Raw genomic sequence first — 22,382 nt, forward strand, 5'->3', positions numbered from 1 at the left:
GACACCCATTATCTCAAGAATGGCGACCGCATTAAGGCCCTACGACTCAGGACAAACATCCTTCCCACCAACGCCTTGCTGCAGCGTCACAACACCGACGCTTCAGCAAGGCTGTGCCACAGGTGCCGTTGCGCCCTTGAAACTCTATTTCACATCCTCCAGGAGTGTCCATCAATCAAACTTTCTCGGGTAGAGCAGCACAACTTCTTGTGGAAGCAGGTGTGCCGCCTCACCAGGAAGTATCACCCTGGAGCCATCATCGAGACGGAGTGGGTGTATCACACACAAAAGGGCGACTTGGCAGAAATCTCATTTCTTTATTACTGCTCTTTTTTTTCTTCTTTTTATTAAGGTTTCTTGCCGCTGGGGAGACGTTGAGAAGCGTATCCTACAACTTCTTTACAGCAAGGTCAACATGCTGCGAGATAATAGCCGAGGTATGCAGCGCCCTCTGGGAGGTGCTTGGGCCTGTCTATGTGGCATGCCCAAAACAGCCCGAACAGTGGAAAAAGGTAACTTTTTTATATCACCACTGCTCACCTCCTCTCTTCTTTGTGCGCGGGTAATATAAATAGCGATCATGCAAAGCTCTAGAAAAATGTTCACCTGGTGTAACTTTGCCCAATTGCAGTGTAATTTTCGTTGTTCTGTGGTGGGAACAATGCTGGTGTGACACAAATCAGTGGCCGTGTGTGTTAGTGCACCGCAGCTCAGAGCACGTGGAGCGAAACCTTGTGTTGTATAATACAGGAATCCTGTAATCAATCACCACCCCTACCCATTTCGATCAGATTGGATGAGCATCATACCGGCGTCTGGTCGTGTATGACTACTGTGTTATGCTCGTTAAAGACCCCAGCATGAGCTTCTGAAGTGGGTAAAAGCACGGGAGGCAGCTGAAATGAAGAGCTGACTTGGTGCCAACAGCTGCTTTGGTCACGCTTGGGAGGGTCCTTGGAGGGGGATTAAAGCAGCTGTTGGCACCAAGTCGGCTCTCCTTTTCGTCCGATAGCGTCTCTTGGTTTTGGTCATTGTTGGGGGCGTGTACCTCTGTAGCGTCGTGTCGACTCCAGAAGCCTCCTACCTCCATGTATGAAACAAACATGCTTCTAAGGTGCTTGAGGCGTGTCCACAGATTATCCGCTCATCGCCTCTGCAGCGAATAACGTATGTTTTGCATGATGTATGAGCAGTGCAACTGCGGCTTTATGGTTCCTACTTGTGATGGCGTAATAATGCGGAGAGCAAGTTCACCTGCCTGCTTCTTGCACAGGGGCTGCGTTGATGTCAGAACGCCGAGCTCTTATTGGCTGGTTGAAAATTGAAAAAAAAAATAGGGAGTAGACCTTGAGGCATCTACATTCAGGTCTCCTACTATCCTTTCAAAATTCAGTCGAAGCCAATTAGAGCTCGGTTTCGTTCTGACATCACCACAACTTCTGCACAAGAAGCAGACAACTTGCTCTCTGCATAGGGTTATCAAATGTGAACGACAAGCTGTACAGTTTTGAGTGCTGCAACACTCAAATATTTTCTGCCAATGAAAAATTTATGAGGTACATAGACTATTTCTCATGTCTCGTGCTGACCAATTCTTCTGTGCATCCTAGCAGGCTGAAGCTTTCAAGGAGAATAAGAAGTAATGTTGAATCTTTATTTTTTCCTTTTTCAATAGATCGCCACTGAATTCGAAGAAAGGTGGAACGTTCCAAACTGTGTGGGAGCCATAGACGGTAAGCACATCACTATCGAGTGCCCTTCACTCTCTGGCAGCCTGCATCGGAACTACAAGGGATCTCTCAGCAAGTCCTTGTTGGCAATTAGTGATGCTAAGTACCAGCAAGTTTTGATTTTTTATTACTAAATGTTAAGTTAATGTACAAGGCAAAAGATATGCATATACAGAATAAAGGCGACAAATCCCCTACTTTAAGGCAAATTATCAGGGAAAGTAGATATAAAAAAATATCAGGTTGAAAAAAGAAACACAACTGCTCAAAACCGAAACCGGACTAGGGAGGAAGAAGAAATATAGAGGAGGACAGAGTTGGCAGAAGTCACGTGCCTGTGCAACTTGTTTTCTTCAGTCACCATATTTGCGGCTTTTTAGAAGCCACAAAAAATGGGTATCATAAACCATAGAAAACAGCACATGACCATAAAAAAGAAAGTGGGTGCGACTCGAACCGGTCAGTTCTTGATTAGCGGTTTTCGGGCGGAAAGAAACCGAATTTTGAGCCGCAAATTGTGTTCTGGGTTGTTGGGCTCTTGTATGTCATGTACAAATAAAAACCTTGGCAAGCATAAATACCCCGTCAGTGTCCCTTTAAGGGGCAACTCCGCTCAATTCCAAGAATTTTGGGATATTGAGTTATTTCACATTAAACAGCCCTAATAAAGGGCACTACGTTATTTCCTTTGTGAAAAATGAGATATATATTGTACAATCTTATTTTATACATGAGCAGAAATCAAAACCGAAACTTTGGCTTCGTCAGAACGTTGGCCTCGGGCCGCCAAAGACGTGGTACGAAATGTCACATGATCCTCTACGCAATGACGGGCGGCCCCCGGTGGGGCGGGCGTACGCCAGGCGAAAGCGTTATCTGCACCACACTCCACCAATTTTTGGTGTCTACTACATAGAACGAAGGGGTCACAACTTTGGCATCAGTCTTTGCACGTGATGTGAACAAGCTCCCAGACATAATATCACAAACAGTGAGAGTGAGATGACGACGACAGTTGTGACTAGGGTGACCACTTTCCTGCCGGCGGAATCCGGGACACCCTGACGGGGGAGGGGGGGGGGGGGGAAAGGGGGAGAGTAAGAAAAGGACGGTATATTCACGACCCAAGAAATAAGTATCAAGGGAAATTCACCAACGCGCACACCCCGAAATCCTGTGCTGTCTGAAAGCGTATTATGCACCTGAAAATTGTATGCGGCAATTAAACTAAGATAAGTTTCACTCACAGTGATATACTTTTATTTATTTGTAATCGTATCTAAGTTGAAAACATAAAGATCGACGGCACCAGACAGCAATGCATCAAAAGGAAATAAAAAACAGTAACTATTTTTCGGCTTATTGTTTACTGTCGATACTTACTCTTATATTAATATGCTCCTACACAAAAATAAAACCTTGTTTTTTTTGTTTGTTTTTTACCGTTGTGAGTTGCAGGTTTTTTGCCTTCTGTGGCCGTCTTCACTAAAAACAAAGAAGAGCTTTTCACAACAACCTTTTCTCATGATACAGTACGATTTCCAACTAATTACAATATTTTATTTTTCAGCTTTTGGCGAGCAATTTTCGCTTGCAATATTTTGCCATCAAGGGGAGAGGCACAACGGCGCATGTGCGTCAGGTCTCTTGCAAGAACGAAGGTTGCTTCCCGCAGTGCTTGGCAAGAAAATGACATACCATCGAGATTCACACATTTATCAGCGACCTCCGCGGTTCCCCGTTGCCCGTTGTTCGGAAGCGCCACAATTTGCGCAGTGAATGTTACGACAATGTGAAATGCGGGACATTTTGAAGATTTGAGAATTTCTTGCGGGACGCGGGACACGAGCCCTCAATGCGGGACAGTCCCGCGAGTCGCGGGACGGGTGGTCACCCTAGTTGTGACGCAGAAAACGGAGGAGACGGCCGGACGGCTCCCAAGAAGCACACTGCGTAGGCATGTTACGATAATCACGTGAACGCCGCTGAGCACTGAGAGGACATGTTGCAGGCGTAACATGTTATGCTCGCCGAAAGTGTTAAAGGGGTAGTGCAACAATTTTAATGTTGAAAGAATGGGCACCTTGTATTTTTTATAATGTTTATGAAAGCTCAAGTAACCAAAAACGTGTCTACTTGCCCCGAAAATCTGCTATTCCGCTGCGTAAATGCAAAGAAAATACTAATTATTTGCTGCTCTGCAGTCGCGTGTCGCGCTTACGGGAACTACGATGACATTGTCTCTGGGTATATGTGAAAGTCAACCAAACCTGTCCCCCCCTGCTGCCACACTCGCTGTCAGCCGAGTGGCGAACAGTCTTTTGTGTCGATCGCTCGCCGCAAACCTTCAACGATGCTAATCCTTTACAAGTCGATAGTCGCGGAGGAAGCAGCTGGCGTCTCTAAAGCGAGTACCGATGCACATAGAGTGAAAGCCCAAGCTGCGGAGCCCAGAAAATCATGGGTTGAATCCCCAACTCTGCCCGGTTTGATCTATATTAGCATTGTACTTGCATGCGGCCAAATATCATTGCTGTGTGGTGCTGAATAAAGGGATAGTGAACCGAAATTAGGATTTCAGAAAACAATGCAGGAGCTGTAGGCGGCACGCTGCAATCCCTACAAAACTACTCGTAAGGTGATATCTTGAATGGACAGCCGTATTTTCGTAAAAAGAGATTGAGATTGAACGAGGCCGACGAGGTGAGTGATGTGAAGATATCTCGTTTCCTCCTCTCTTTGCTTTGCCCCCTCAAGGCGGCGAGGCGGAGAACACGCGAGGCCGTTCCCTCTCCTTCTCGGATAATCAAAACGTAAACATTTCTGTCAAATGCGCTTCTTTTTTTTTTTTTCTTTTTTTTTTGGGGGGGGGGGGGGGAGGGGGGAGGGGGGGAATACGGCCATCCGTTTTAGATATTGCTGTACAAGTGATATTTTGGTGTTTGTAGCATCCCGTTACACGCTTTTGCCACCGTGTTTTCTGGAATCCAGATTTCGGTCCAGCATCCCTTGAACGAACACAGGTTAGCGGTTTGTATTGCACTGGTTAAATTTATAATCTACAGCCCAGATGCCCGCTGCAGCTGACTAACTTTCAGCTGTCTATACATACACACAGCACAATTATTATTATGAGGTCTAGCTCTTGCATTTTAGTTGGTTACTGCTAATGTTAAAAAAAATCCCATTCTTATCCCAGGTTCCTCTACGTTGAAGTTGGCCATCACGGAAGTGAAAGCGATGGGGGCATCTTTGCCCGCAGCAAGATCCAGCAGCTCATCGTCTCTGGGGAGCAGGGACTGCCTTTTCCAACAGCTGTTGGAGAGGAAGGGGAGCTACCCTACTACCTGGTGGGGGACGAGGCCTTTCCGCTAAAACCTTACCTGATGAGGCCATACCCAAGAAAAAGTATGTAATGCCTGGCTTTTTTCATGTCGTATTTTTAGCATATCGTTCAAGAATAAAATAATGAACACCATGCCGCCACCTTTTATTGTAGTTGAATACAATTGTTTGAGAAAAGACATTTATCACTAATATACCGTATCTACTCGAGTAATAGCCGCACTATTTATGGACAGGGCTTTTGCATCTACTTTCCCACAGAACACATATACAGCCAATCATTGCACTGAGCATAAATAACATAGCGAATAGCCAGCTCGAGAACACTATTCTCCATGCCAATGCAATCTTCGCAGATGGTATCTTCGCATGAAGACATTATCCCTGTGCTGTAAACAGCTGGTGCTTCGTCTCGGGCGATTCTGGTTTTCGCGCATCCGCAGTGCGCACACCTGGTGGGGGCAAACGCGGGCTTGTTCATAAACAGTGTGCTGATAGATAGACTATACATGGCTTGCACTCGTGTCACATCAGTGGGCATCGTGAAAAACCTTGCCATTGTGCATGTACCCGTGCAGGTTATGCTTTCGCACCACCAATTTTTTTCTCGCGGCCAGAACAAGTAGGAATGACTATTGCTGCAGTGCGAGGACATCACGTGCAAGCAATATAAAAATATTGTTTTGGCTTGATTGCAGAAAGCAGTCCAGCCTATAAAGCCTATAACTCTGTTTTTGTTCTCGTCAGTGTTATGCACAATTTCTTTTATTATATTTCCACAAATGTAGTAATTTGGCCACACAAGCAAGCCACCCACCAAATATTATCTCATTATCGGGAATTTAAATGACATTTTAATTGCATGACCTTTATTCATTATGACAATGTTACAACATGCACTCTTTGTCAGGAGTGATCTTTAGCAGCTTCGTAGTTTGGTTATTAGGAAAGATTAAAAAACTTATAGAAAGTTTTCATTTGCACTTTTATCCTCCTTTGTATCATGCTCATGCAACTTCACATTACCACATTTGAGGTGCCCTTTCTTGAAGACTTCACAGCTCCTTTGCTAAGATATTGGCTCTAACATTACAGGCCTCACTGCAAGAGCTGAAGACACTCAACCTTCTGCCTCAGAGCCGTCCAATGAAGAACCACAAGACGATGGAGTGGATGACCAGCTTCCAGATGATGAAGGTGACGCAAGTGACCAAGGAAAGAAAAGGGAGTTGAGGCGGCGACGGAAGATTTTTAATTACCGCTTGAGCCGTGGCAGGAGAGTCGTAGAGAACACGTTTGGAATTCTCGCCCAAAGGTGGCGAATATTGAGAAGACCCTTCAGGGCAAGCGAGGTGAATACTGACAAGATTGTTGCAGCCTGCGTTGTCCTTCACAATTTTTTGCTAAAGGAGTCTGAAGCATCGGCTGCCGCCTACTGCCCTCCTGGCACAGCCGACCAGGAGGACTGGGAAGGTCGAACAACTGAGGGCACGTGGAGAAGGGACGCAGCCAGCAAGAACGCTGGACTGCGAGGCATCCCCAGAAGAGGCTACAATTCAGCCAAGTATGTTTAATTTTACTCGGTATGTTACTATAGTTGTGTTTATTTGTATCAGGCTAGTAGAGGCCATGAAGCAGTTTTCAGTGGCTAAGAAAATGATGCCAGTCATTGGAAATGGGCCACATCAGTATCAGCGATGTGATTGCTGCACCATTTGTGCCAAACTGCGCTGCTTACCCTGCTACATTTTGCCGAAACTGGGGGAATCTGCGGCAACGTTGCACCTAAACTTTATTTCACCTTAATATTACTGAAAGTCAAATAACTCGGGCCTCACCGCTCAATCGAACCGATACAATATGCTATGCGAGTTTTCAAAATGTTTTCTTTGTCGACTCAAATGACATACTATTCCATTGCATTTCTTACGAAAGACTGACAGTACTCGGAAGTTTCGCACGAATTACCATGTTCATCGTCCGTACTGCTGGAGGGTCGATTAGTCTCTTTGAGTGCGCTTTTCACCAGGCACTGGTGTACTGCAGAGAAGCGAAAAGCGTGTAGTACTCATGAACGATAATAATCCCTGGAGAATGGATTATTATAGTTTATTTTGTCCACCTCGCCTGCACCTTTGCATTAATAGCATTGATAAAGTTGGCATCGCGATTTTGCGTCTTGCTTCGCCGCAGTACACACTCCTCCAGAGCCAGAGCCGTATATGGGGAGAGCCTGGCCATTGGGTGTGGCGACGAAGGTACCGGAGAGGAGAAAAGTGAAGGGAAAAGAGGAGAGTGCCGAAGGAGTGAGAGAGAAAGAAGGGAGCAAAGAGGAGACGACCACCATTTTGACGCAACACTTGTAGGCGAAGAGCATTGTTGAGGCTACGCGTCGTCCCACTCAGCTGGGAAGCAGCCGGGAGTTCTTGCACATGCGCTCACGCCTTGCGCCGCCGGCTGATTGGCTCGCGCGGGAAGGGCCGCCATTTGGCCAAAATGGCGTCAGCGTTACGACTTGTTTCAGCCTATTTAAAACATCTCCAATCATTTCCTTGATTTGATATTTGAGGTTGTTTTATTTGCAGGGAGGCATACGAGATGCGGGACAAGCTTGCCCACCATTTTGTGACTGGAGGTGCTGCCCCCTGGCAAGACAAGATGGTCATGGGGCCTTGTGACAACTGACTTAGAACAAGAAGTCTCTCTTTCACACTTTATTAGTTTGGCACTCAGTAGTCTGGACCGTAGAAGTGCTCCCACTGAGCTTTGTAAATCAGATCCTCAATATCATGCATTATCTCAATTTGTTTTGTCTCGTGAAGGGTTCTTATTCTCCCGGCAAGGGACGCACAGAAGTGATGAACTGGATCTTCGGGGCCACCTGCCTTCCTCGCACGCCTCTCCCGTATCTCCTCCAAGAGATTTACGCAGGTGCCAACAGGGTCCTGCATGTTGGATCCGCTTGAATGTGGCCTGATGGAACGAAATAGTGTAAGACAGTTTTATAATAACTAGAGATTGTTCACCTTGCTTTGTTGATCAGTTGCTGCTGGTCTCCTGGCTCCTCTTGTTGCCTGCATTTGTTTGAGTGAAGAGGACAGAACAGCAGCTTGTTTTATTTCCCATATGTATATATCCCCTGTGTTAATGTTGTGTAATGGCTTGTGACTTTAGTTTTAACTTCCTACGCAAATTATGAAATTCAAGATTAGGCCAAACCTTTGGCAGGCAGAACAAACTTAGATTAGAAAAGTGAGGCTTACACTGGGCCGTCTTGCTCCGCAAGGTTTGGCAGAATGCTGTCAGCAGGCCTGCCAAAGAGTAAATGCAATGAAGCTTTGATGCAAGGTCGTGCGGCTTTAATAAAATGATCCTAATGTCAACTCACGACTCCATCTCGCTGTCATCGTGCCGAGTATTCCTTGAAGAAAAAAGGTATTCGGCCATCAAACTATATCAACTGTAGCTTTCAGCAGAGCACTGAAACACTTGGGACCCACCTTCCACACCCCAGATGTCCGCCGCTGCAAGTGGCACCGCTGGTGCTGGCACTACTGCTGGTGGCACTACTGCTGGTGGCACCACTGCTGGTGGCACCACTGCTGGTGGCACCACTGCTGGTGGCACCACTGCTGGTGGCACCACTGCTGTTTTGAGCACCACAATAATAAATCGTTGAATGACAACAAACACATGTGAAACATGACTACTTTGTTCATCTTTCTGGTTATTTTTGTTGTGGTATGAATATTCAAGAAAAACTTTTTCAACAAAGGGACAATGCAAGATGTCTCGCTTCGTTAAAAGTGTTTCTTGAATTTCCTTTTAATTTTATCTATTTAAAACATTTGTGTGACTAACCTTTCCTCTTCATCAAACTGCAGGTTTGTGTGAAGTCTGAAATTGCATGGGGAGTAATAATATAGAACTTCAGTTATAAAATTAACATTGATTTCATAAGAGGCATGGCTACATACATTGGATTGGGGGAGACTGGTTCCATGAACTCCATCATCTGCATAAAGTGAGGCCATGTTATTTTGCCCACCTGGGCTGCTCCCGCTCCACTTTTCATAGAGCATGTTATCTTGTTCTTGTGTTTTTGGTATGTGTCTTTAGCGTTTTTAAACTTGTTGACGAGGTCCACACCTGCAGAAATGAAACGGTCATTCATTAATTGCTAACAGCAAACCGTGACTGGCTGTAAAAAAAATGATTGAATAATGGGTGAGGCCATGTTCTATTTATTTTTGCAGGCTGAAAGCGTTAACCTGGGTTGGCAGCGCGAGTATTGCCTGAAGTAAGCAAATGTCCGGTCCAACACGTTCTCATAAGAAAATATATCTGGGCGAAGGCCCTCGAACAGCTGAATACTGACATATTAGCGTCGCACTAGAATGAGGGATGTTCAGAATTCACAATTCAAGAACATGTGTTTACTTATTTGAGACTTCTAATGGAACGTGAGCGGTTTTCGGGGCACGACCAGGACCAACTTGCTTATAATCCGCGTCACAAGAAAGTACCGCCAGAGCTGGCTCACGAGCGGAGTGGCCAGTCGTGTCTCAAGCGCTCGCGCGCCCCAGGCTTCAGCAGGCTTTCTTCACTCGGCCGAGACGCCGATTCAAGCACGCCGTCCCAGTTGCTATAATCAGCGTCTCAAGAAAGCACCGCCAAAGCTAGCGCACGAGCCGAGTGGCACGTGAAGCCGAGTCGCAAACGCTTGGCAAGCTTTCTTCAAACAGCCATGCTGATTCTAGCAAGCAGGCCCAGAAGCCCAGATCGCGTTCGGCGTATACAAGCGTTTGTTCCATTATGAATCCATACCAACTCGCCCAGTTATCCTGTTTACTAAGTATACAAGCGAGTACGATCGGGTCGTTCAGTTGAATCATATATTCGGAAAAAGTTGTCCTTCACTTTGACGCGTGTAGCTTACGTGAAATTAAAATGGTACGTACCAGGTATCCCTCCCAGGCTCTCGCCGAGCATCGTCCACACTTCATCTTTATACTTGATATCCTTAAATCGTGGATGCTCTTGTCGTACAAGACGGGGTATTGTTTGATTACATCCAGAAGAACATCAGTCCTCACATTCGTCGACTTTTTTTTTGCGTTAGGCTTAGCCGATTTGGCGACGGTACTCGCGACGGGAGCCATGTTGGAACGAGATCCCGAGATGCTGACGTGACGTCAGCCTCAGTGTCGCGTTGTGATTGGTTGCCGCTTTGCGGTTCGGGAAAGCGGTTGGGAAAAATCGGTCCCGAAGCGGTTGGCAAAAACGCGCCCCAACCGCTCGATCTCAGCCGCTTTGCGGTTGAGAACGCACGGATCCGCTTCGCGAACGCGGATCCGCTTCCAGTGTGAAAGCGCCATTAGACTAGCAGCAGGGGAGAACTTTTTTCTTGTCTTTTTTTTTCCCTTTTTTTTTCATTTTTTATTTTCTTTACATTTCTGAATCGCCCTTAAATTTGGTGAAGAGCGCCCTCGGGGATTTCTTGCATAGTTCACGCTTCGTTTTTAAGTTAATTTTTCTGCTGCACCACAGCGCGAGTTTCTGCCCCTGTTTGGCAACCCTGTTGGGATTTTCCCACGAACAAGTTCCGCCTGCCACCGCTTGGTGCTGGCGTGGCGCTGACCGTGAGAAACTGAAGTCAAAGTCAGCTTCACTTCGGTCACGCCTGGTTCGCATGCCGAATTCCTGGTGGTCGCACCTTTGGCTGAGTCTGCACGGCTCCGAGACCACTGCGTGCTCCCGGGCACCGCCGGATACCCCCCGCTACTCTTGGAAGGTTCTCAAGTCCACAGCGCACAGTTTCAGCACATCTCCAAGACTTCATCACCCCTCAACGGTCGCTCGTTTTTTGGCTGCTGGAGTTAGTGCTAGGCACTAGTGGACCGCTGGTTCCTAGACCGAACATTTTTTATTTAAGCCTCCGTGCATCGAACCACGCACAAAAGTCTCTGGTTCCACTACCATCCTTTTTTTTTGTAACAGCTCTGCCGGCTTCCAGTTCGAATTTTGCACGTGAACTGGGAGTGCACACGACTTTGTTTAGTTGCGCCGGCCGTCGACAGAGGGCGGTACGTTCCACCTGTGGATTTCACCACCTCTGCTAGACCAGCTGCAGGGAAGAACTTTTTTTCTTGTCTTGTTTTTCCTTTTTTTTTTAATTTTTTTTTCTTAACGTTTTTGAATTGCCTTGGAATTCGGTAAAAAAAAAAACAGAAACGAAACCGATATCACCAGGAAACAGTAACCATACTAAAACATTATCTTTTTCAAAAAAAAAAAGAACAAAAAAAAAACACCAAAAGTTTAAAAACAAACAGTTCCCAACGTTTTGGGATCGACTTTCTTTTTGTTTCTGAGCTTTTGGTTTGAGTTTTCTTTTTTTGGATTGTTTCTCCAAACCAGGCAGATTTCTGTCAAAGATGCTTACTTTCAAGTTATATTTTTCATTTTAAGTCCCTGCTCCAGACAGCAAGGACGGAGTGCGCACTGGAGAGACGCGCGGAGTAATCGATTAACCGCATTAAGTTTTGGTCGTGGATCTAAGCGAGAACAGTGGACAGAAAAGGGCTTGCACAACCTCATCGAGCCAAAAGAAATTTTACATGTTCGTGCAGTTTACTATGGGCTAAGAAATGAAAGTTCAGCTGTGGACTACAATACAGCTGTTACGACTAACTTCAAGTAGAATGTGTTGCTCCAGCAGTGCAGCTTAGTAGTAAACCCTGGATTATTGTGGCTTGGTGCCACACCTGACAGGCTGGTTTATGATCTAGAGCAGCTCTCGTACGGAGTCCTGGAAATCAAATGTCTGTATTTACTCAAGGACACTGAACCAGATTATGCCAGGATACAGAACTTCTACATAACATTCAAAGAAAACGATGAGCCACATCTTAACCGGGATGACTACAATGCTCACGTGCTCGGCCAAATGGCTCTGAATGGATGTCGCTGGGGAAACTTCGTTGTCTGCTCAGAGAAGTGAATAGTCATTGAGTGCATTTGCTTTAACATTTAGGACTGGGTAGTTGGGGCTAAATGATGAAAAGTTACAGGGTCTCTTATGTTATCCCCAAGACGACTTGAAGGTGAAAGCCCAAGTGCCGAGGCATTAAAGACAGACACACGATTTACTTAATTCACTTTGATTCCTCTTAATTCACTTTGTCATCATTCTTAATTTCATTGGCTCTAATTTGCCTGAGTGGTCACGTAAATGTGATAGCAAACCTCCGAAGACAGCGCGCAACCTTGACGACATACTTTTGGCATACTTTAGGACCTTTCGTGTCGCCAGCACTTTCTCAAGCTCGACTGAACGATGAGACATATCAGTCTTTCGCCTTAATAAAGATGTTTCTGGCTCGGTGAACTGTTATGTTTCAATCATGTTTGTCACCCCTTCCCTCAGCACGGTAGCATTTACGGTTCATCACGCCAGCAGACATTTCTGCCTTTTCAACAAAATGCTCCCTCTCACAAACAAGTATGAAACAAAGAGACCACACAAGCACTATATTTACGACTGATGCAGTAATTTTCAATGAAGAAAGCCTTATCTGCCATCACAGAATCATTCTCTCGAAAAAGCTGCTTCTGGTGTCAGTTTCTCTGTCTGATATCTATCCTGTGTAAAGCTTGGACACAAAGGCCAGAAGCCCATTTTGCAGTAGACCGACAAGCCCTTTAAAGGTGTTCGCTGACTTGTACATTCAGTGTGTACTCGACTGAAGCAACGGAGAGGTCGGCACTTCACACTGTACCTCCGTTGCATCCAAAATTACCCTCGTTGATGCATACCTTTTAACAAAATCACCTGACATCATTGCATCTGCTGTTTCCCTTGGTGCCCACAGGGGAAATGGGCTCAACCTTGCATGCAGGAAATTCAACCAGGACATGCAAACGGGGCTCACCCACAGAAGCCGAAACCACTATGGAGGTCCCAATGGTAGTGTATAATTGGGGTTTTCCCCCTAATGCACATTGTTCACGTATTGTGGAACAGGCCTATTTATTGTAACTAAGTGTGCAGTTTTCAGTTGCCCGTGAGAAGGTTCCCAGTTTGTTCAAGTAATCCTCCATCCTTCACTGTATAATTGGGGTTTTCCCCCTAATGCACATTGTTCACGTATTGTGGAACAGGCCTATTTATTGTAACTAAGTGTGCAGTTTTCAGTTGCCCGTGAGAAGGTTCCCAGTTTGTTCAAGTAATCCTCCATCCTTCACTGGGTTTTGCCAGATGCCCTGCGTTGGGTTCGCTCGCAGTCCCCCAAAAAATTGTTTTTATCGCGCAAGGTATTTCGAAAATGCAATGTGCACTTTGTATTGTTCATCTCATATACTGTTCACACTCTCTTCAAAGTGAGCTTCAAATTCTGGTTTTCTTATCAGAGCAGGTTGGCCACCGACAAATTAAACGAAGAGACCCTCAGTCATCCTTGTGTGAGCAGCGGTAAAACACATGGCGGCACAGGTACCAAATCCCTACAACAGTGACAGGGCTAGAGACCAGCCAGTGTTGTCACTGCCTCCGGACGCAGTGTTTGAGGCGATGGTGCGAGGCACTGATGACGACGACCACGCCTGCTGGAACAAGGTACCAGGTAACGGGGAGCTTTTGGATTGGGACAAATTTGCACCAACATGTTGAGGATGGTTACTGCGAACCGTAACATGTCTACTTGTATTTGACTCGGATCATTTTGACGACATACCTGGCAGTGAAAAATAAAGGTACTCAAACCACCTTCTTTTATTGTTCGGCAATATCTACACTATTGTACATATCTTTGAAGTTTCAAAATTGAAAATGCAAGTAGTGGGTCGCGAAAAAGTACTGTGAATTGAAACCAAAAATTTGTGGTTAATTGGTATCGAGAAAGCATAATGCGTGGCACCTTTTCAGTACGAACACAATTCTAGTTCTGAAACTTTTTATCAAGGTACTATTTCTGTTGAGCATTGATCTGCGATTGTAGCTCATTTTTCTCAAAATTCCTTCATGGAAATCTAGTGCTTTCGACGAACTGCACTAATAATTTTTTTTTTTGCTGCTGTATACATCATGGAAAAGCATGAAAGGTGACAACAACATAAAGTCTCCTCCCATTCACGAAAAATATCTAGAATGTCTAGCACAACAACAATCAACCACATCCTAACACCCGGGCGACGAAAAGCCGGAGTGACGCTAATAAATCCCTTTGCGTTCTACTACTTCAAAGCCTCCACTGTTGTCACTGGTAACATTGTAAACACTGCTTATTTGAAGAGCAGTTTAAGGGGGGACACAACCTCAATTAAAATTTTCGCAAAAAAAAATTATTTTTAAAATTGCAATTTTGGCTTGTACGGCTAATAATGAATACCCTCACAAAGTTTCATCAATGTGCGTTGACAAACAACAGCAAAAACAATCATTGACTCGTCTCTAACGCATGCGAGGAGTGCCGTGCTTGGCTGAACGTGACGAGAACCATGATAAGCATCAGTTTTGAAACATGACCACTCCACGGCTACTAGGCCTAGCGTCGTGCCGGGTAGTCTTGTTCGAAGCGTCATCGTAGGCTTTCAATTTTTGCTTTTTTTATTTATTTTTTTACCCTTTGTGCTGGACTATTTTTGGTTTACAGTAGGGTCTGATCTCCCTTGTTCTATGGGCCCTGGCCCCGAGCAGAGGCGGCGATTTCAGGACATCTGTGTCCCCGCTCGCATCTTGGGAGCTCCAATTCTGAAAGACGCAACGGATTCTTGGAAAGCCACAAGGGCCACTGACACTTAACACCTTTATTCCTCACGTTTGACAACGGAGATCAGTGCGGCTGTAATTGTTTCTATACCGATATGTGACTTTCTCGGGCCTCTTCAGATGTCAACCGCCGAGATCGCGGAGCTGCAGTGAACGGTGGCGGGCATCGCTACTTTGGTAGCAGCGCTCACCACCCGCCTCCCTCCCTTGGCCACAGAGGGTGTCGAACTTTAAAACAATGAATGGAGTGACATGCCAGACCTGGAACCTTTGGGGCCCACGGAGAAGTCCCACTCCTGGCTGGGGAGACCGACAGAGGGCCGACCCCGGGAGGTAGATTCTGCCGTCCTGGACTTCCTCGAGAAGTACTGAGACTCCAAGGGGGCGCGCTGAGCGGTGCCGGGCAGCTCTGATGAGCTTTTTGAGACCAAGGCTCCTCTTTGCCACGGTGCCGGAATCGAATCTGGAGATAAAGGCCCTGACAAAGGAGAGGAGCCGCCGCCCAAAGGGTGGCTCGGGACGGCCCGCAAATGTCACGGCGCGGGGCCAGGCGCCCAGAGAGGGCCCAGACACTGTGGCTATGGCTATGGGGCCACTAGTAGGCCTCTTGGAGATCGGCCTCTTGGAGAAGGACGGGAGGACGGTGGCGGACCACTTGGGGGCAGCTACTGCCCATCTGGGGCGGCTCTTTGCGTCGCTCTCCTAAGAGCGCCGGGAGGGGGTGATCGTACAAGTTGCCCCAGACCTCCACCAGATGGTGACCCATGACGGCGGGGATGAAGGATCCCCTTTGCTGTTCGGAGAGGGCTTCCTGGGGCAGCTCTAAACGAAAAACGAGGCCATCAAGGTCCTCCGGGAAGCCCGCCATCCGCTCCCTCTCGCTGCAGAGCCAGCGGCAAAGAGGCCCCGCAGCTCGGCTGCCCCGGGGACCAGTGCCCAGAGCCGGAGTGGAGGCCAGCAGCACTTTCATATGGAGCCCCCTTCCCCAAGCTACACGAGGGGGGCCTACCTTCACCAAGGACACTGAGGAAAGTGTAAACCCGCACCTCTTAGCACTACCGCCCGCGGGCCGAATGGCATATTGCCGCGAAGCATGGAGGTTGCTCACCCACGATGCATGGGTCCTTTAGACAATGCAGGGGTACAAGCAGGAGTTTACAGAGGTACCAACAATTCAAGGGTTGCACAGCGTGCCGACCCGAGGGCAGTCAAATAAGGTCCAGGAGGCAGTGTCCCAGCTGGTCAAAAAAGGAGCAGTCTCTCGGGTACCGCCCTCCAAAGTGAAGTTCTTCTCCCCCTTCTTTGTAGTACCAAAGAAGGACAACAAGGTGCGCTCACTCCTAGATCTCAGACAACTAAACAAGTCGGTGGAATGCAACCACTTCAAGATGTAGGGGTGGCACTCGGTGAGGGATCTTACCCAGCAGGGCGACTCCATGATACGTATCAACCTGAAGGACGCATGCCTGTCGGTCCCAATCTGCCACGAGGGCTACCCGTGGGTCGGCTTTCGGGAGGGGGGCAGGACCTTTTGTTGGAACATGCTACCATTTGGCCTAGGATCGGCACCGAGAGTTTTCCCAAAACTACTGAAACCAGTCGCGGCCTATCTTCGGTCCAAGGGACGCATCGTCATGTTCTCGGACGACATCTTTGTCATGGACCAATCCCCCTCCCTACTGGCAAAACGGGGACATCTAATTGTGAACCGCCTACAAAACCTGGGTTTTGCCGTAAACTTGGAGAAGTCAGTACTGACACCCAGCCCAGGACTTGTCGTTTCTGGGACTATCAATAGTCTCAAGACGATTGACGCTCGAGCTCTCTGGAGAGAAACTCGCCAACCTGTTGGACCAAGAAGAGTGGTTGTTTGGGCGAGTTGGTTTGACATCTTATACAATCGTGTGCGCAACAAAGACGAGGACAAAAGCAGAGAAGGGGACACAACAAGGCGCAACTTTCAACTGAATTTTATTGAAAACATGTTCCGGTATATATATAGTGTCATTGTGACGATGGTTGAGACTATATATATATACCGGAACACGTTTTCAATAAAATTCAGTTGAAAGTTGCGCCTTGTTGTGTCCCCTTCTCTGCTTTTGTCCTCGTCTTTGTTGCGCACACGATTGTATAAGATGTCAAACCAACTCGCCCAAACAACCACTCTTCTTGAATTCATTTCTAGTACATCGGGCCCTTTTATGTGTTTCAATCGTGATCCGTGTGCCAGTCACCTTCATCGCCACAGCCATGTGCAGAGCGCGATCTCTGTCGTTTTGCATACGGACAAAAGTTCTACCTGACGACGTACGTACGCTATTTGGCGGTCTTCTACCTTCCTTGGGACATGGGACCAGGGTGTGCAAAATTCTAAAAGCCGGATGGCTTCGGCAAGCCCGCATCTTGAGGCAGTACCTGGCCATGCAACTTCAAAGCAGGGCGGATCCTTTGACAGCGAGACGTCAGCTTCGTGAGTACCTCACACTTGCGGATCAAACCACAGAGTTCATCTGGCAGTTGCAACTGCGTCAGCTTCGTGAGCGCCTGCCGAAAAAGCCTCCTGCACAGTGGACTGCGCTTCACATGCCCGAGGGACTCCATCTACCAGAAGACGTCCAGCAAGTTCTACGTCTTGGACCCAAGTTTGCTGTCGAGCCAAAAAAGTCGCCACCCGAGCTGCTGTCTCTGGTTCGAGAGGTGTCGAGGCGCGTCCCTGAACAGGACTCTGCCCGCTGCGTATCTGAGGGTGTTGACGTCGTCCGTTCCTGCAAGCCGGCTGCTACCAAGGTACCCGTAAAGCGGGCGCTGACATACCTGAAGGACAATTCCCTTTGCGTCTTACCTGCTGATAAGGAGGGAGGCTTTGCGGTTCTTTCACATGGTATGTACAATGAGAAAGCCCTGGAAGCTGTTGAGAAGGTGTTTAATTGCCATAGAAGTGTGTCGCTGCCAAAACTAAAGTCAGAAGCCAAAAATCTGTGCAAGGAACTTGAACTCAGTAGTGTTGTAAGGAGCATTGAAAAGAGTACGCGCGAGTGTTTAGATGTTTTCTTCAGTGCCAAAACCCACAAACTAGAAATGCCCTTACGCGTAATAATTTCCGAAAGAGGCACGTGGCAAAAATCAATCGCAGTATATCTTCAAGAGAAACTTAACATGCTACACGTTGACGACCCTTTTCTCGTCAGAAGCTCAGAAGAAGTGCTAGACTTCGTAAGAACTCAAAAAGGAAACGCTCTGAGGGCGTTTTCGGTCGATGTGAAAGACCTTTATTACTCCCTCCCACATTCCGGCTTGCTGTTGTGTGTGGAGGAGTGCATCGACAAGTTTGGAGTAACAGCCTTTCAAAATGAGCTAGGGATATCAAGCAGCGGTTTTTGAGAATTACTTAGTTTCTATCTTCGAACAACTTTTATTCAGTGGGGAGGCAAGCCTTACTTGCAAAAACAGGGCATATGCATCGGCTCGTGTATCGCGCCTGTTCTAAGCGATATATATTTAGCACAACTTGACAGTACTCTTAACAGCCGGCTTCAGGGATCAAAGGTAAAAAAAGTTTTTAGGTACGTAGGTGACTTTTTAGTTTTCATCGCATCTGACACAAACGCTTTTGAAGCAGAGGCTGTCAAAACCCTGACCACTTTTAAGGAATGTTTTGGCCCACTCGAGGTCACGCATGAGATACCTGTGAACAACACTATTCGCTTCCTTGACATCAGATTTTTATTTCTCAACGACCACATCTGTTGGTGCTATGAGCCACGTGCGAATAAGCCGTTACTTCCCTTTCATTCAGCCCACTCGAAGCTAGTCAAAAGGAGTATTGTTAACCTGTGTTTCACCAATGTACTAAAAAAGTCCTGTGAGCATTTGATCCCCCAGGGTTTTAATCAGCAAGTTTTGCGCTTACTCGCAGCTGGGTATCCAAAACACCTTCTTGTTGCGGTCGCGGAAGGCCTTCTAAGAAAGCGCTGTCTCGTAGAAAACAATGAGAGCCAGCCGGTAAGACAAAAAGGAAAAGTTGTTGTGATTCCGTATGTACACCGAGTGTCGCACAATCTAAAGAAAATAGCAATGCGATCCAATGTAAAGGTAGTGTTTTCTGCGCCCAATAAGCTCATGGAACTGTGCAAACTATCAAAGCCTGGCGTGCGTGCCAAACACGGTTGTGAAAAGAAGCACAGAACGAAATTTGTCGACTGTACAGATGGCGTGGTTTACCGCATTCCGTTGTCCTGTGGCAGCCACTACGTCGGGCAGACGGGGCGCTGCCTAAATGATCGGCTTCGCGAGCACAATAACAACGTGCAAAAAAAGAACGGTGGCTTTCTTGACTTGCATTGCAGGACATGCGGTTGTACCCCACTGTTGGATGAATGTGTAAAAATTGGGAAATGCAAGTCAGCGGTAACACGCGAAATCATAGAAGCCGAGCACATTGATTATTTAGGAGACATGTGTGTTGCTATGCCGTCGATCGCATTATCGGAGAAGGAATTGTTTTTCCTGAGAACGAGATAGTATTGTTTCCCAGTTATGCTCTGTCATGGTGTTTTTCTTCCTATACTTTTGTCTTTTTTTTGTTGTCATTGTGACGATGGTTGAGACTATATATATACCGGAACACGTTTTCAATAAAATTTAGCTGAAAGTTGCGCCTTGTTGTGTCCCCTTCTCTGCTTTTGTCCTCGTCTTTGTTGCGCACACGATTGTATAAGCTGTTGGACCACCTACAGCAGAGTTTATGGAGCATGGGCTCTTGCAGTGTTACAGTGCAGTGTTATACGGAGCATGGGCTCTTGACTTTAGCAGTTGATTCTACCACTGGAGCACGCGCTGCAATGGGGCCTGTTGAGGCTTCTATCTCGCGCATATGTAGCATTCTCCTTGCTCGAAGTAGCTGCACGAGAAGGCATAGTCCAGCTTTTCCCTACAGCACACGTAACGATCGAATCTCGGGGCCAATACCTAAGGCAAATAGACTATCTTGTCGACAAATGTTTCATTGACAACTTTATTGACAAACGTTCAGTCAATACACGTTTCACCAAACTTGTTTCGTCAACAGCATACTTTTCCAATGTTTCGTGGACAAAATATTTTTCCACAAAGTTCACTGGCCTCACAAATGCTCGCTGAAAGTATACTGGAACCGGCCAGAAACAGACAGCTAGGACAAAGAAGCAAATTCGCAAGTCCTAAAGGCTGGCGTACGATGCCACTTCATGTAAAATGGGTATGGTTGCACAGCGGGTACACTGACGCAATACGTCCAACTTAGAGTAAAAACAAAGAGTCTATAAGCTTGCTGTAAAAATAAAAGCGTCGAAACGAATGCGGGCTCGTTTTAATAAAACCTTTTGTCAATGAAATATTGCTGTTTCCACGAAACATCCTTTATGAAACGTTGCTGCATGAACTGATTGCCACCGCATACACACAATGTACAGCATATGAGAATTGGAAAGTGGCTCTAAGGTGCAATAGGCTCGAGATGGCAGACGTGGCCAGGCTAGAACACTGCTGCCGTGACTAGATAGGCCCTGGCTTTCGAGGATGAAGATGGAGGGGTGGATTACAAAAAAAATGAGACATTTACAATTCTCTGTAACGCCGAATTAAAACGCAGCTCTTCAGGAGTAGGAGGGGAGGGTTTGCCCCTACTCCCCCTCCAGTGCTCCTTTCCTGCTCCCCTTCCATTTAACAGGCAATTTTCACTACATTTCACACAAAATTGAGCAAAACTTTTTCCCAGCTAAATTTAACAAGGAAATATGCCTGCTAAATTTAGCGAAAAACTTACCAACATTTTTCCCGCTAAATTTAGTGGGAAACTTGGCAAAAATTTCCCTGCCAAATTGAGCGGGAAAATAGAATTTGTGTTGAAATCACATGACAACTATTTCCCTGCTAAATTTAGCAGAGAAATTTTTCAACTAAGCTTAGCGGAAAGGGTTTTTAGCTCAATTTCACATGACGTGACGTCACGTGATGCCACAAAGGCAAATATTTCCCCGCTAAATTTGGCAGGAAATTTTTCCCCTAAATTAGCGGGGAAAGGTTTCCACTAAGTTCTGTGGAAAAAATTTCTCCCAAATTTAGCGGAAAAATTTTTCTGGGTTGAGCGCCATGAGATTAAAATTTAGCGGAAAAGTTTCCCCGCTAAATTTAGCGGAAAAATTCTCCGCCAGATTTAGCAGGAAAATTTTACCCTTGTGACGTCAGATCTGATGTCATTATGGGAACATGCCATAATGCAACGCACGTTTATGCTGACGGCGCCGCCACTTAACCCGTAAACGGGCCCCTAAGAGCTGTGCCCTAAAAGGATGTTTTTGAATGGTGTTGAAAAGTCTAGCAAAATTTAATGAGGTATACAACCAGAATAAGTGGGGGCAGGTAGACAGGACAATGCTGATTCCCTCCCACATAGTTCCTGCCAAATTTCTCCACCCGGTCCCCCGTGGGTGTGGTTTAAGTAATACCGACTGCGCAGGCTGCACACGAAAATTGGTGACTTTCTCGCCCAAACAAAGAGGAGTGACGGGTTCTTTAATTATATTTTTTAATGTTTGTCCTATTCCCCAAAGGTTATCCTAGTGATTACTTCCCCTGCCCGGTGGTAGTTGTCCACTTGCCAAAGAAACGCGGAAAATACATTCTCAGGTTTGCGGCTCAAACCGGTTCGAACCATTATTTTTTGCTCCTTGGAACTGAACTGGAGCTGAACCAAAAGCCGTGAAACTGAACCGGAACCGAATCTTATGGACAAGATGAAGCAAATCAGCTGTTAAAGGAAGTGAGCCACTACAAAGTGACCTATGATGCCAAGGTGCTTGCCATCACAGACGAGAACAAGGAACTTCAAATACTGTTTGTTCAAACGCCTCAGCAAACTTTCCATTCCTCGGGGTGGTGGGTGTGGATGGTGGGTATATATTTTTAATTAATCCTGACGTTAGTTTAGGAAAGCTAATGATTTCAGATGAGGAAAAACAAAATGGTGTAGTCAAAAGGCATTCATGAAATTTATGTATATTTGGTGGCACGAAGTACCTCACATTGCAAATAGTAAACCTATTATTTTACTATCCACCCATCCACTTGATCGTACCAGTCGTGCTGGTGGTGGACTCATCAGGCCTAGTTCAACATTCGGACAGTTAAAGGTTCAACGGTTTGAGACACTTTGAGAAGCTTTATCGGTTTTCATACGATTCAAGTCACCCAAGGTAGCACGCAGCGTCCAGAGACAAGAGGCCATGAATACACTGAACAAGGAGTAAGTCTATTTGATCGGAATGCAATGGGCATGGGGTTAGTAAATACATCCGTTTCATGTATGCCATTTCAGGAAAGATCTGGCAATGTTGTAGTTAGATGGTCATGAACTGAAAAGTTCATACCGAAGCATCCTGCACATAACTATTTAGAATCCTACATTTTTGAATAGATCCAGGTAGTAAATATGCTCGTGTTTGAATGGGTCCAAATCATAAGCAAATTACGTTTTAGTGAATGACATTAGGCGAATT

General features: G+C 46.3%; 1 protein-coding gene and 1 non-coding gene across 2 annotated transcripts in view; both read right to left on the reverse strand.

Annotated features, from left to right (window-relative positions):
* LOC115327698 overlaps positions 1-22,382 on the reverse strand; it is a 132,704-nt gene that overhangs the window by 27,116 nt on the left and 83,206 nt on the right. The window lies entirely within an intron of this gene.
* Positions 7,775-11,188, reverse strand: LOC115323136. The gene is made up of 8 exons (XR_006078006.1): positions 10,037-11,188; positions 9,053-9,224; positions 8,937-8,972; positions 8,576-8,662; positions 8,464-8,496; positions 8,339-8,386; positions 8,102-8,149; positions 7,775-8,048 (listed from the first exon to the last, which is right to left on the reverse strand). It is a non-coding gene; the product is annotated as an uncharacterized LOC115323136 (transcript).

Source organism: Ixodes scapularis, unplaced genomic scaffold (assembly GCF_016920785.2).
Source record: "Ixodes scapularis isolate PalLabHiFi unplaced genomic scaffold, ASM1692078v2 PGA_scaffold2__306_contigs__length_199485367, whole genome shotgun sequence".
Lineage (NCBI taxonomy): Eukaryota > Metazoa > Arthropoda > Arachnida > Ixodida > Ixodidae > Ixodes > Ixodes scapularis.